At 40.0% G+C, this 13,342-nt stretch overlaps 1 non-coding gene across 1 annotated transcript; it reads right to left on the reverse strand.

Annotated features, from left to right (window-relative positions):
- Window positions 1–12,995: 12,995 nt before the first annotated feature.
- Window positions 12,996–13,102, reverse strand: LOC136210110 (small nucleolar RNA R71). Its single transcript, XR_010677817.1, has one exon. It is a non-coding gene; the product is annotated as a small nucleolar RNA R71 (small nucleolar RNA).
- Window positions 13,103–13,342: the final 240 nt, after the last annotated feature.

The following is a 13,342-nucleotide window of genomic DNA, read 5'->3' on the forward strand; positions in this document are numbered from 1 at the left end:
AACAATCTCTGCAGAAGTAGATGGGTCAGTAAAAGTAATCTTAGGTTCACTCTTACTCTTGGTCAGCCTTTTAGTGAATGACTCAGTAGCTGGTTCTTGGTCAGCGGTGGTTACTGAGTGTGGATCATCTTCGGTCAGCGGCTGGTATCTACCTGCAGGGTTAGTTTCGTCGAACTCTACATGTACTGACTCTTCCAAAACTTGAGTTCGCTTATTAAAAACTCTGTATGCTTTGCTGTTTGTTGAGTAGCCCAAAAAGATAGCCTCATCAGCTTTTGAGTCAAAATTTGCTAAGCTATCTTTGGTATTTAAAATAAAACATTTACAGCCAAAGGCACGAAAGTATCCAATATTGGGCTTTCATCCTTTCCAAAGTTCATAGGGGGTTTTCTTGAGTATAGGTCTAACTAGAGCCCTATTAAGAATATAGCACACTGTGTTAACAGCCTCTCCCCAAAAATACTTTGGAAGCCTATGCTCATCCAGCATTGTCCTGGCTATTTCAACCAGAGTTCTATTCTTCCTTTCAACAACCCCATTTTGTTGAGGTGTTCTAGGAGCAGAAAAATTATGGTCAATGCCGCTGGCTTCACAGAATTCAACAAACTTTTGGTTTTTGAATTCTCCACCATTATCGCTACGGATGTGAGCTAATTTTAGGTCTTTATCATTTTCAATTTTTCTAACCAAATTTGAAAATGTCTCAAAGGTCTCATCCTTGCTGGTCAGCAAGATGACCCACGTGTACCGAGAGAAGTCATCTACAATGACCAAGGAAAATCTTCTTCCACCCAGACTCAGCGGCTGGACTGGACCAAAGAGATCCAAGTGTAGTAACTCTAACAGACGCTTAGTTGAGACAATATTTTTGCTGTGAAAAGATTGTTTGGTTTGTTTTCCAGCTTGGCAAGCGTGGCATAATTGATCTTTTTCAAATTTAAGTTCAGGCAGTCCCTCAACCAATTTCTTTCTTGCTAGTTTGGCCAGGAGGTCCATGCTTACATGACCAAGTCTCATGTGCCATAGCCAGGAATTCTCTTCCTTTGATACTAAGCACACAGTTTTTGAAAACTTTTTCTCTAAATCTAGCATAAAGACATTATCTATGCGAGGGGCAGTTAAGATTAACTCATTTGTTTTACCCTCGTATATTTTACATCCAGTAGCATCAAATATAACTTTTCTCCCATTGTCACATAGCTGAGCTATGCTGAGTAAGTTATATTTGAGTCCGCTGACTAGGGAGACAGATTTAATAGTAGGATTACCTCCGATGGTTCCTGACCCTACTATCTTACCCTTCTTGTTGTCTCCAAAACTTACGCTCCCTCCTCGTTTACGCTCAAACATGATGAACTGAGTTTCATCACCCGTCATATGCCTTGAGCATGCGCTGTCAACATACCACATCTTTGACTTCTCAGCACATCTCAGGCTTACCTGCATTGTAACTAGTTACTTTTAGGTACCCAATTCTTTTTGGGTCCTTGCTTGTTAGGTGCAACAGGTAAAGCATCATATTTTATTTTATGGCGACATACATGGACAGTATGGCCATTCTTTCCACAGAAGTCACAACTGACCTTTTGTTTAGGATGTTTCACTGACTTGTCAGCACCCCAGTGCTGAGCGTGCCAGCACACCTTAGTGGTGTGTCCTTTCTTCCCACAAAAGTCACACTGGACTTTTCGCTGGGGATTCCATCTCTGCTGAGTACCTTGGTACTGAGTTCTCAGAGGAATGTTTCTTTTATTTGGAACCTTTAGTTGGTTCTGGATAGTTGTGACGTCCTTTCTCAGTTTCAATGAAACTGATTGGACTTCAGAGACAGACTCATGTATGATCTTCATGTTATCATGCAGAGTTGAATTGTCCTGAAGAAGGAATCTGAGGTCACTCAGTTTGACCTCTTCCACTTCGTCACAGCGCCTGCTGAGTGCTCTAACTTTCTTATTACACTTCTTGACAAGTGTGTAGAGATCACTCAGGGCATTAACCATATCGTTTCTAAGCTGGGGAAGAGTAATTACCTCATTTGATTGTTCTTCGTCATCTGATGCGACGGATAGGTCAGCATGCTCAGAGACGCACGGCTCAGCAAGTTCGTCAGCTATGAAGCATATCTTCGCTGACTCGGTGGCCTCAGTTTCTATAGATGAAGACTCATCACTGTCACTCCATGTAGCCACCATTGCCTTTTTGCCATTCTTCTTGTCTTTCCTCAGTGTGGGGCAGCTTGACTTAATATGGCCGGTTTGATGGCACTCAAAGCATGTAATGGGCTTTGAGCTGTCCTTTTTGTATTTGCTGTCACTTGAGTCAGCTTTATACTTATCAAACTTTCTGTAAGGCTTCTTAGAGTATTTGTCATTCTTCCTGAATAGCCTTTTCATCTTCCTTGTGAACATGGCCATCTCCTCATCATCAGTTGAGCTCCCGTCAGTGGAGTCAGCTTTCATGACAAGGGATTTCTGCTTCTTGTCTTCAGATTTTTCCTTCACCTCAAAGTTCTTCATAGATATCTCATGGGTCAGCAACGAGCCGATGAGTTCGTCATATTTGTAGGTGGTTAAATCCTGAGCTTCCTCAACAGCTGTCTTCTTTGCTTGCCAGTCTTTAGGAAGACTCCTGAGAATCTTTTTGACTTGTTCTTCCTCAGTGAAGATTTTCCCAAGTCTCTTGAGCTCATTAATGATGTTGGTAAACCTTGCATTCATGTCTGAAATGCCCTCATCATTGTTCATCTCGAACAGCTCGTACAGTCTCATCTGCTGATTCACCTTGGACTCCTTTACTTTATTGGTTCCCTCGTAGGTGACTTCCAGCTTTTTCCAGATCTCTTGCGCCGACTCACAACCTGAGATTTTATTATATTCTGCAGCATCGAGCGCACAGTGAAGCATATTGATAGCCGAAGCGTGATTTTGAAGCTTCTTAAGATCATCCTCTGTCCATTTGGCCTCAGCTTTTACAACTGTTTGGCCAGCCACAACTTCGACAGGTACAAATGGCCTTGGACTATAGATAGCCAGGCACTCATGTTTGTAGCCTGAATGAAATTTTTCATCCTATTCTTCCAGAAGGTATAGTTTGACCCGAAGAATAGGGGAGGCCTAGTAATGGACAGCCCCTTAGGCAATATCTGAGTTGTTTGGTTTCCAGGGAGAAACCGAGTGCTGTTTTCGCCCATGGTAGGGATCAGCTCAAGGTTGTTAGACCTTTTACAGTGAGCTTTTAGGCTCTGATACCACTTGTTGGTCCCTTGTAGGGTTGCAAGTATAGTTCTAAGGGGGGGTTAGGAACTATTTAAACTTTTTCGCAATTAGGGCAGACTTCTTTTTCTAAGGAAAAAGGTTTTAACAGCGGCGCTGAGTAAACAGCAAGATACTAGCTTAGTCAACTGGTGACTAGGTCAGTTTCTTAGCTTGAGTCAGGAGATAGCACTTAGAGTCTATTCCTGAGCTCAGATGTTTAACACGCACAACTCAACTTGACCTCTTTACTTGGTCAGTTTTTGGTTATTTTAAGCAAGCAATATATATAAGGAGTTAAAGGTAAGAAATATTTTACTCAGCAGATTTATCCAGGTTCGGCTTCTTCTAAGCCTACGTCCTGTCCCCGGAACACGTTCTGAGATTTCGAATCCTCTACTGAGCTCTTTAAAGGTAGAGCCTCAAACCTTTTACAATCTTAGCAACTGAGTATAACAAGAGTACCTTCCTCTATACCTCTACTCAATCCTAATCTCTTGCTGAGTACTATAACCGAGTACTCAGCCTCTCCTTTCTATTCTCTAGAAATGATAAGTGTTTTGTCCTATACAATGATTTGCTAAGACACTTTAGACGATTGAAATAATCACTCTAGACTTTTACACAAATGTATGAATTGTAGTGTAAGATTTGCTTTGCTTCTTGCTTGCAGAACTTGTGTAGAAATTTGGTCAGCGTAATGGCTTGATCAAGTTCTTGTGTTTAATGAAGCTTCTGATGGCCCTATTTATAGAGACGTCTGGGCATCGGTCATTTCGAATTTCGAAATAACCGTTGGAGGGAAACGACTTCCTGTCGTTGTCATCCTGACTTGCTCAGGGCTCTCGGCCAATCAGATTTCTGTCCTCGGTCAGCTCAGCAGACTGTCTCTCCTTTTATGGTAAAGTCAACTAGACAGCATACTGTGTCGTCTGAACTTTACCCAAAGTAGAAATACTTTATCTGGAAGTTTTCCTTAGCCAGCTGCTGTCTTGTACGCTTTGTCGAGTCTACTCAGCAGCTTCATCTTGAAGTTGTTCCCGAAGGTCTTCTAGATCCTTCTCTTGCTGAGTTGCGTTTTGTCCAAAGCGACAACGTTTTAACAAACGCGGGCCGAGTTGTACTGAGTTGTTTGACTTGGGCCTTGACTTCCGTATTGGGCTTGGGCCTTTTAATTCTTGTGTCTTATAAATAATTTTAACTCAACATTGAACAAACACATTAGTAGAATAAATCAAAGCATTTAAACTTAGTGTGTTTAGAATATGTATTTCAATTATACTTAAACAATTTTGTCAAATCAAAATTATGTGGAAAGGTGTTTCAACACGGTGAACGTGGATTCCTAACCTAATAAGGATTTCGTTCACGTTTTAAACATGACAACCGGAGGGTCCAATCCCTCAACAGGAATAGAAATACCACCCATAACGCCATCAACTAATCCCGTTACGAACGTTGGCCGTGGTGATCCTGATGCACCAACCGTGCATGGAGAGGGAAGCATGTCACCTGACTCTTTCATTGAAATTTGTGCGGGATCCATCAGCAGAGAGCATGGACCCGCCATGAAGAGTCGACTAAGGTCTTACCTGACAATTCCCCCATTCACCCTTCGTCGTCCTCCTCCAGCTCCTACGCCATCACAATGGCAGAATACTCTCATAGGACCCAATGCTCGTGACTCGTCGTTTTTTCTTTCTCACCCTGCGGACTCCACAGTTGTTAATCCAGTGCTTGTCAGTAGCCAACCGTTGAATCGAAGGCTATTTTTTGAGATACCAGAAGGGAGTCAAAGGAATGATCCAGCTCTTCCTAGGGGCACCGCAAACCCTGGGATCACCATTGGCAGTCAGGAGGGTCGGAGGCACAAGAAGCGTAAAAAGACGCATGGAAAGGAGCGATCTCAATCCCCTTCTCGCCCTAGGCGTAGATCACCCCGGCGAGGTAGATCTCCTCCAGCATCTGACTGAAGGAGAAGCGAGCGGCAAGCTGGGTCACCTCGACAGGATAGGCAAAATCCGCCACCAAACCAAGGAGAAAATAGGCGAGCTCCTCCAGGCGGACGTGGCGGAGGTGGTAAAAGGTCACCATCAGACCCACCATCCGACTCTAGCTCTTCGTCTTCTCAGAGTAGACCTCCAAGCAGAAGACGTCCTAGGGAGAATTGAGGTACTATGGCGGAGCAGATCAGAGCCGAGGTACGTCGTCAGAACAAGAAGAATGCTAGGCATAACTCATTCGCCAACCGTGATTCGCCTTTTACTGCGTGGATCGAGGCTGAGGAAACTGAGAGGCACTTTAAGATTCCCAACCCTCAAAGCTCTTAGTCCTGATTTTCTCCCTGTAGTTATAGACATGTCTTTGTGTCGGGCAATCCTCCGGATGTTTTTCTTTGATTGCAGCAAAAATAGCACAAGGCTTAGCTTGAGTTGAACTCATTTCACGAACAAGTTTTTTGGAACCTGGGCTTAGTCCGCTCATCTGTCTGTAGCCCTGATGATATACAGCCAACTGATGACAGTGCTATCCTCTATCTCCAGCAATCCCATTCACCACCCAACCCCCTAATTCAGCGATTTCCAGAATCTTTATCTGGAATTTGCAACCACAGTACTTTGTTTTTGTATCCCTCCGTAGTATATCATCTGTATCCATATCCCTTTTCCTTCTATAATTCTTAATACCACGAGCACATTTAACCAATATCCATTTTGACTTGCCCCCTGTCTTGTGCGACACTGTGGTTAACTCGAAGCTGATCCCAATTGCCGTCTGTTTTGCCCAGTTAACATCTTCATTATATGTTTGAAACGTTTGTTTGGGAAAAAACTACGAACTGTAATCAATGTCGTTTCCGCCAAAATCTTCAAACGAAACCTCCTGCAAATGATAAATAACGAACATTACATTCCAACACACGACATTTCTACAGCGTTTCAGTGTCTAAACCCGAAAAAACAGCAACAAATATGCTCGGGCGTGTGAGCATCACGCCTCACCACATGGTGAGGCGTATAAGCATCACGTCCCAGCTCATGGTGGGGCGTGTGAGCATCACGCCTCACCATGTGGTGGGGCGTAATGTTCAAACGCCCCACCACATGGTGAGGCGTGATGCTCACACGCCCGAGCCCCGAACCAGAATTTTTTTTTACAAAAATTACAGAATTAAATGGAAGTTTAATCGGAAAAATACATCGACTTTAGGGACATCGTCACTCTCGTTTCTTCCCGGTGATAACAGATTGCTCTCCATCAAACGTGTTGTCTTTGATTTCGGATCAAAATGCGTTTGGGAGAGTTTGAGAGAGTTTGGAATTTTCAATTTTTGGTTAAAGGGCGGTTACGTCTTTTTCCGGGGCTGGAAGTGTGAAATTGGGGCTGAGTATAGTAATCCACTTATTTTTTTTTTTGAAGTAAAAATATAATTATTGACGCGAGTATAAATGTTGGAGAGGCAAATCCATATTTTGATGAATGTATGGGTTATTGAAGAGTTTAATGAGACAAACTCAATCTTTATCAGAGAAATTAAGTTAATTAAATTGATTTGTTTTCATAATAAAAGAAACTGAGCATTCCAACAAGGACAATGGTCCTTTTTTTTTTAATAGAATATATGGCTCAAATTTCAGCAATATAAAATAGAACACACGTGGGGGCTATAAACCATTTTGTTGCAATCTCCCTACAATCCCACGTGAGACGTTGTGACTACTTGTCCAACTTCATTAAGACCTATCACTTTCTCTATGGGGCAGGGCATCTTCGTCTTTATCTCTTTTCTACTGCTTAAAAGTGATTACCTTTTGATTTTGAATGCTTTTAGGGGTAATTAATTAAAATTACGAAATGTTTTACGGTTTCAAAGCTGACTTTGTGCTGCGTATGTTCCCTTCTAATACAACATGCTCTCCATTTTTTTCTCGATTGCTTAATTAATTTTGTTTATGAGAATGTTGCTGCTACGTGGCATGTTTTTCTTGGATTAAGTTTGTGCTAATTAACTTTTATTAATATTCAGTTCAAAGTCCAAAGTTCATTGCACACACCCTTCTTAATTTCCTGCGTAATATTCCAGGAACGCCTAATTATCCAACATAAAATATACTACTACTAGCTAGTAACATTCAATTTAACTTATTACTAGTACTATATATATATATATATATTTTATATAAAGATGCCCAATCATTTCATTAGATGATAAAATACAAGTACATCATGAAAATAGCAAGAGATAAAACCTTACACAATATCCATAAAGGAAATATAAGGACTACAAAGAGCAAAAATAACCATAAAATGTACAAATAAAACAGTACAACGACAAAACTCATACTTCTCCCGAATCCAACTTCAGATGAAAGTCACTGCAAGCCAATCGTCATCATTTAGTTTCTTCCGACCAACTGGACTACCTGGATCTGAGTCCTTTTTACTGGTACAAATCTACGTATAAAATAACATGTTTCCGCTCTTGCTAAATCTAAAAAAAAGCGTAAACGACAGAGATATAGCTAACAGATGCGAATCAGATGAAGAAAATCCGAAAAAATGTATGGGTTTTCAACTGAAAACAAAAAACAAAAACAAAAAGAAAACACTAACAAGCTAGAAAAACAGAAATACAGCCATAGATGGAAGGAGGAAAAAGGAAGACAAGCTTCCTTCTCCCTCCTCCGACTAGATCTGGTTGCTTTGTTCTAGCTTAAGGTTGTAAAAATCAGGTTTGGAAAAGGAAAAAAAGGAAATGGAAGAAAGAAGAAAGCAGAGAGCAGAGGAGGAGGAGGTGGGCGGCAGCAAGAATATGTGAGAAGGAGGAGGTGGGCGGCAGCAAGAAAAGGTGGAAGACCTAGAGAGAAGGCATAGCTTCTCTCATTACTAGTACTATATTTACTTAAATATCAGATCAGCAAGGAAATTTATTTTAGGAGACTGATAGATTGTATGTAATGTAGTTTGATCTTAAAACAAACCTTGTTTTCAATTTTCATCCTAAGATTGTTGATTTAATTTTGAGTCAAAATAAATCAATTAAGGGTTAAATGACTTCTGAAGTTGGTAGACATGGTTAGTTTCGTTCAAATTGAAATTTAGATTTCAATTCAGTTTAGAAGTTGACAAAATTTGATAAATTAGCTTAAATTTGACAAACTTTTACGAATTAAAAATGATTGCTTTTCGGCTATGTGTTAATTTTTGACAATTTCAGGACTGAATTAATACAAGGTCAAATACATGAATATCATAATTAAGTACAAAATTACAATTAAATCATATCACCAAACTTAATTCTTAATATGTCATTATTCTTTATATATTATGATTTTATATCATAATTTAAAAATATAGACTCCAATTCATAAGTCATAAACCTCAAAAAAAAAAAATATTCTAGACTTATAATGTGAAGATAGAAAATGTATTAGGTTAAAGAATTTGAGCTAAACTGATATTGTTTACCTAGAATTATGAAGATAGAAAATGTATTAGGTTAAAGAATTTCTCTAATTAGAGTTCACCATAAAGCTTTGTATATAGAATGGAATACAAGAGTTAGTGTTTACCTAGAATTATGAACACGTGTTATAGACAAATCTAAACACTAGTTATTATCATAATAGGTATCATAAATAACTCTAAATAAGCCTAATAGTTATCCATTAGTATTGGAGGATACGTAAGAGATAATTAAGAATAATAATTATCTCTAACACCCTCTTCAAGCCGATGGCGAGAGCGAAGCATTACGGACCGAAAACTTGGAAGCGTCTTGGTTAAGATATCCGCAACTTGATCATCAGTGGGAATGAAGCAGAAGCTGAGAAAACCATATTGAACTTGTTTTACGAAAAAAATGATAATCAAGCTCAATATGTTTCGTTCGAGTATGAAAACTAGATTGGAGGTGAGGTAAATAGCCCAACGTTATCACACCAAAGCTGAACAGGCGTCAAAAGTGAAAATCCCAAGTCTGAGAGCAGAGAGCAAAAGAAGTTCAGTTGTAGCATTGGCAACAACCTTGTATTCACTTTTAGTAGAGGATCGAGCATCATAGGTTGTTTGTGAGTCTGCCATCAGACAATGCTCGTGCTAAGATAGACAGAAAATGCTCCAGTTGATTGTCTATCATCAGGACACCCACCCAATCATTATCAGAATAACAGTGAATATGATCAATGGTTTTAGAAGACATGACTATCCCGAAAACAGATGTCCATGAATATAACGGAAAACCCATTTATCAAACGTAATACCATATCTAGTTAAAGTTAAATACTGAAGCGCTCCCATAATGCTTCTATATTCATCACCAGAGGCTAAACTAGTGCCAAGATCCTTAGAGAGTGTTGGCATAGTAGCCATATGTGTCAACGTGGGTTTAGATTCAACCCATTTTAACCGTGTCAAGAATGCCAGCCATATATGAATGCCTTCCATCGCATAACGAACCTCAATACTTAGAAAATATTCTGCCTTGCCCAGATTGCGAATTGGGAATGGTGATGATAATATGAGCAGGGACATTGACAGTGATTGTTAGCACCATTTTATATAGAGTCTTAGGTATGGTTTAGGCCTCATTTAGGTGCTTTTATTGCCTTTATGCCCTGGTTTATGATGTTTTCTCTCTATTTTATGTATGATGTATGTTCTTAGATGTTCTAGGAACAATCGAGTAAGAAACAAAGTGAAACGAAGCAAAAAGAAGCACAAATCAAATGACAACTCGGTGAGTAGACCAACCCTGCTCAACGAGTAACCAGCTTGCTCGTCGATACTTCTCATTGAACGAGTGATAGCTCCCATTTGTATAGTCTTTTTAGGACCGCTTTAGATCGTTTTTGCTATGTTTCTATTCAATTGTATTATTGTTTTGTTGGTTTTTGGTTGAAATTAGTGAATCCCAATATTTATTGCACTTTTGGTGTTTTCAGGGATTTTTGGGACTATTTTAGCGCTTCCAAGTCAAACCCGAGCCAAGTGGAATACTTTCGGACTATAAAGGACCTTCGGAGCACTTTTGGGATTCATCAGAGACCTTTAGAGCGAATTTCGGAAGTCCAGGGATGTAAACGAGAGAAGCCGGAGTATGCTGCATCATTTGGTGCCTGTCTCGTCACAGGCCCTCGTCTTGTCGAGACACAGTCTGTCTCGACGAGACGAGGCGGCAACGATGGTTCCAAAAAGGAACCATCGCGTGGTGTCTCGACGAGACACCTAGTGTCTCGCCGAGACACCATGTCGTCTTGTCGAGATCCCTTTGGTCTCGATAAAATGAGATGCTGGGGAGCAATTCCCCAGAGTCTTCTTGCCTGTTAAACGCGAATTTGGGTTTGAAACATGCCAAAAATGCCCCTAACCTGGTTTGACACTGTAAATAGGCCTTTCCTTTCTCTCTCCGGGCTCCTTCTCCTTTTTCATCTTTTTCTCTCCCAAACTTTGAGTTTTTATTTTTTTGGCTTTTTCCATTGTAATTAGGGGAGATCTTATTTGAAGATTGTTAGTGGAAGTTCTTCTTTGTAATCAGGATCAGACAAAGATCGGGTTTTAGACCTCTAATCCCTAACTCTGTTTCTTACTTTTTACTTATCAAATTAACGATGATTTATGTTTACAATCCATGCTTTCATTGTTTGCTTGATTTAGTTATGAACTAATCCCCATCCAATCTGGGATGGGGATGAGATTGATTGCATGACCATGTATGATTAGGGATTTAGGTGTATGGAGTTCTTTCTAGTTGATTAGGTTATGCGTGCTTAATGCCCTAGATTTATCAGAAATAGGATCGTTGCTAGAATGAGAATCGATGATGATCAACTAGCCTGACATTACAGAACCTAATGCCTTGAGTCTGACAAATATAGGATTGCAGATAGGTAGTTACCTGACCAAGGAACTTGATGCGAGTAAAAAGAGCAAATTTTTGAGGATAATCACTCATGGAAAAGAGCTTCAAAGTTTTAGTTTTCAACCAGAAATGGAAGAAACAGGCAGAAATTACAGTTCAAGCAGGAATCCTCACGAACAGCCTCTCAATAGAACAGAACAGCTTAAACAACAGCATTAACGGGTCATTTGGAAGGAAAATGGATAAACGCGCAGGTCGAGCAAGCTACAAGAGAGAGAGAAAGAGAGAAAAACGTGGAAAGCAAGACATCTTTCCATCTTGCGCCAAGTGTAGGAGGATTGTTTACTTGTCCTTGTTTTTACCTTTTTCTGACTTTTTTCCCTTGTAATTAGGGTTGATGTAAGGGGAGTATAAATAGGAGGAAGATTATTGTAATAGGAATCTCAGCATTACCGCCACCACTAGTTTTTATATTCTGTTTTTATTTTCTGTTGCAAGAATGTTTTTGGGAAGAACAAGTTGTTCACTCATGACAATGAGTGAGTAGTTCTTTTGCAGGCCTAACCAGCCATTTAGACGGCGACTGTAAGTATCTTTTATCAATGAATGAAGTATTTTTATCCATGATTGAGTGTTATTAGCATGCTTAAAGAATATATTAAGATCGAGTCTATTTGATAGTTACCGAGGATGACACGACAGTGCTCCGACGTAATGGAAACAGCTAATCGGCATATGTTGTAGTGGACGGACACGAAAACTACCACATATTGGGGTTTCTTTATGAATGCTCTCTGTTACTTAATGCTTGTTTGTATGTTAGCACAAGGACACTTGGTTAATATTACTTACTTAGTATCTTTGGAAATGGGACACCGGACCTTAGTGACTAATGAGAGAGAGACCCAACTCAGGAATATAGATCTAATTCATTTAGCGATAAAAGTTAGGCGCAGTTGTTCGTTAGGCGTATGGCTAGATCTGTGCTCGTTTATCTTGGATTCATTTATTTCACTTTTCGCTTGTTTTTGTTTATGTTAAGTTCTCACACACTATTTATCCAGTTAAGAATCTAACACTTAAGGTAACCTGTTCTTCTCACTAGAGTCCAATCCATGTGGAATACGTCACTTGGTCTTACTAAATACTACATCCGACCTAGTACACTTTCTAGCGTCCCTATTTAACACATCAAGTTTTTGGCGCCGTTGCCGGGGATTGTTTAAACTTAAGTTTTGAAGAATACGTATGCTTATTTCGTTACCTGTTAACCATCTGTTTGTCTATTCTTTGGTTTTTCGGTTGCTAGTTTTGTATGCGAAGAGCATGTGTTCCTATCCTTCCTATAGACGTTGAAATAGAGAGAACATATAGAAGAAGGAGAAGACTACTTAGGCAAGCTAGACGCATCAGAATGGATCGCGAGGTCGAAATGCCAAATGATCAAAGACAGGATGAGAATCATGAGGAAGGTCATGGTGAAAACGAAAATAACAATAATGGTAACCAGAGGTTGCGGATGAAGGATTACTCTAGGCCATCCACTGAGGGCCATTCGTCGTGCATTGTTTTACCAAATGAAGGCAATCGAATGTTCGAAGTAAAAGCTTCAATGGTTCAGATGCTACAAACAGCTATGTAGTTCGGGGGGATACCCAAACGAAGATCCAAATGCTCACATCCAAGACTTTTTCACAATGTGTAACACATTTTGTACCCATAGAAATGATAGCGATGAGGTTATCCGGCTCAAATTGTTTCCCTTTTCCTTGAAGGATAAGGCGAGGAATTGGTTGAAGAATCTACAACCAGGATCTATCACAAACTGGGAGGAGATGGCTACCATGTTCTTAATGAAATATTTTCCGCCCAGACAAGCAATCAAGTTGAGGAATGAAGTTTCTCATTTTTTTCAAGAGGAGGATGAATCCTTATCTGAAGCATGGGAAAGATACAAAGAACTGTTGAGAAGAGTACCGAATCATGGCATACCCATGTGGATGCAAGTGCAAAACTTCTATAATGGAGTGACCAATGCGTACAAGATACAAATTGAATCAGTTGCCAATGGGAATCCCGAGGAACTTGAACCTAAAGCATTGTATGAGCTAATAGAGAGAGTGGTCAACACTAGTTACAACTGGCACTCAGTGAGAGCTGATGGAAAGAGAGTCATGAATGCTGCAAACAGTGAGGCAATCAGCAAGTTATCCTCACAAATGGAACAACT

The sequence above is a fragment of the Euphorbia lathyris genome, chromosome 10 (assembly GCF_963576675.1).
Source record: "Euphorbia lathyris chromosome 10, ddEupLath1.1, whole genome shotgun sequence".
NCBI classification, from domain to species: domain Eukaryota; kingdom Viridiplantae; phylum Streptophyta; class Magnoliopsida; order Malpighiales; family Euphorbiaceae; genus Euphorbia; species Euphorbia lathyris.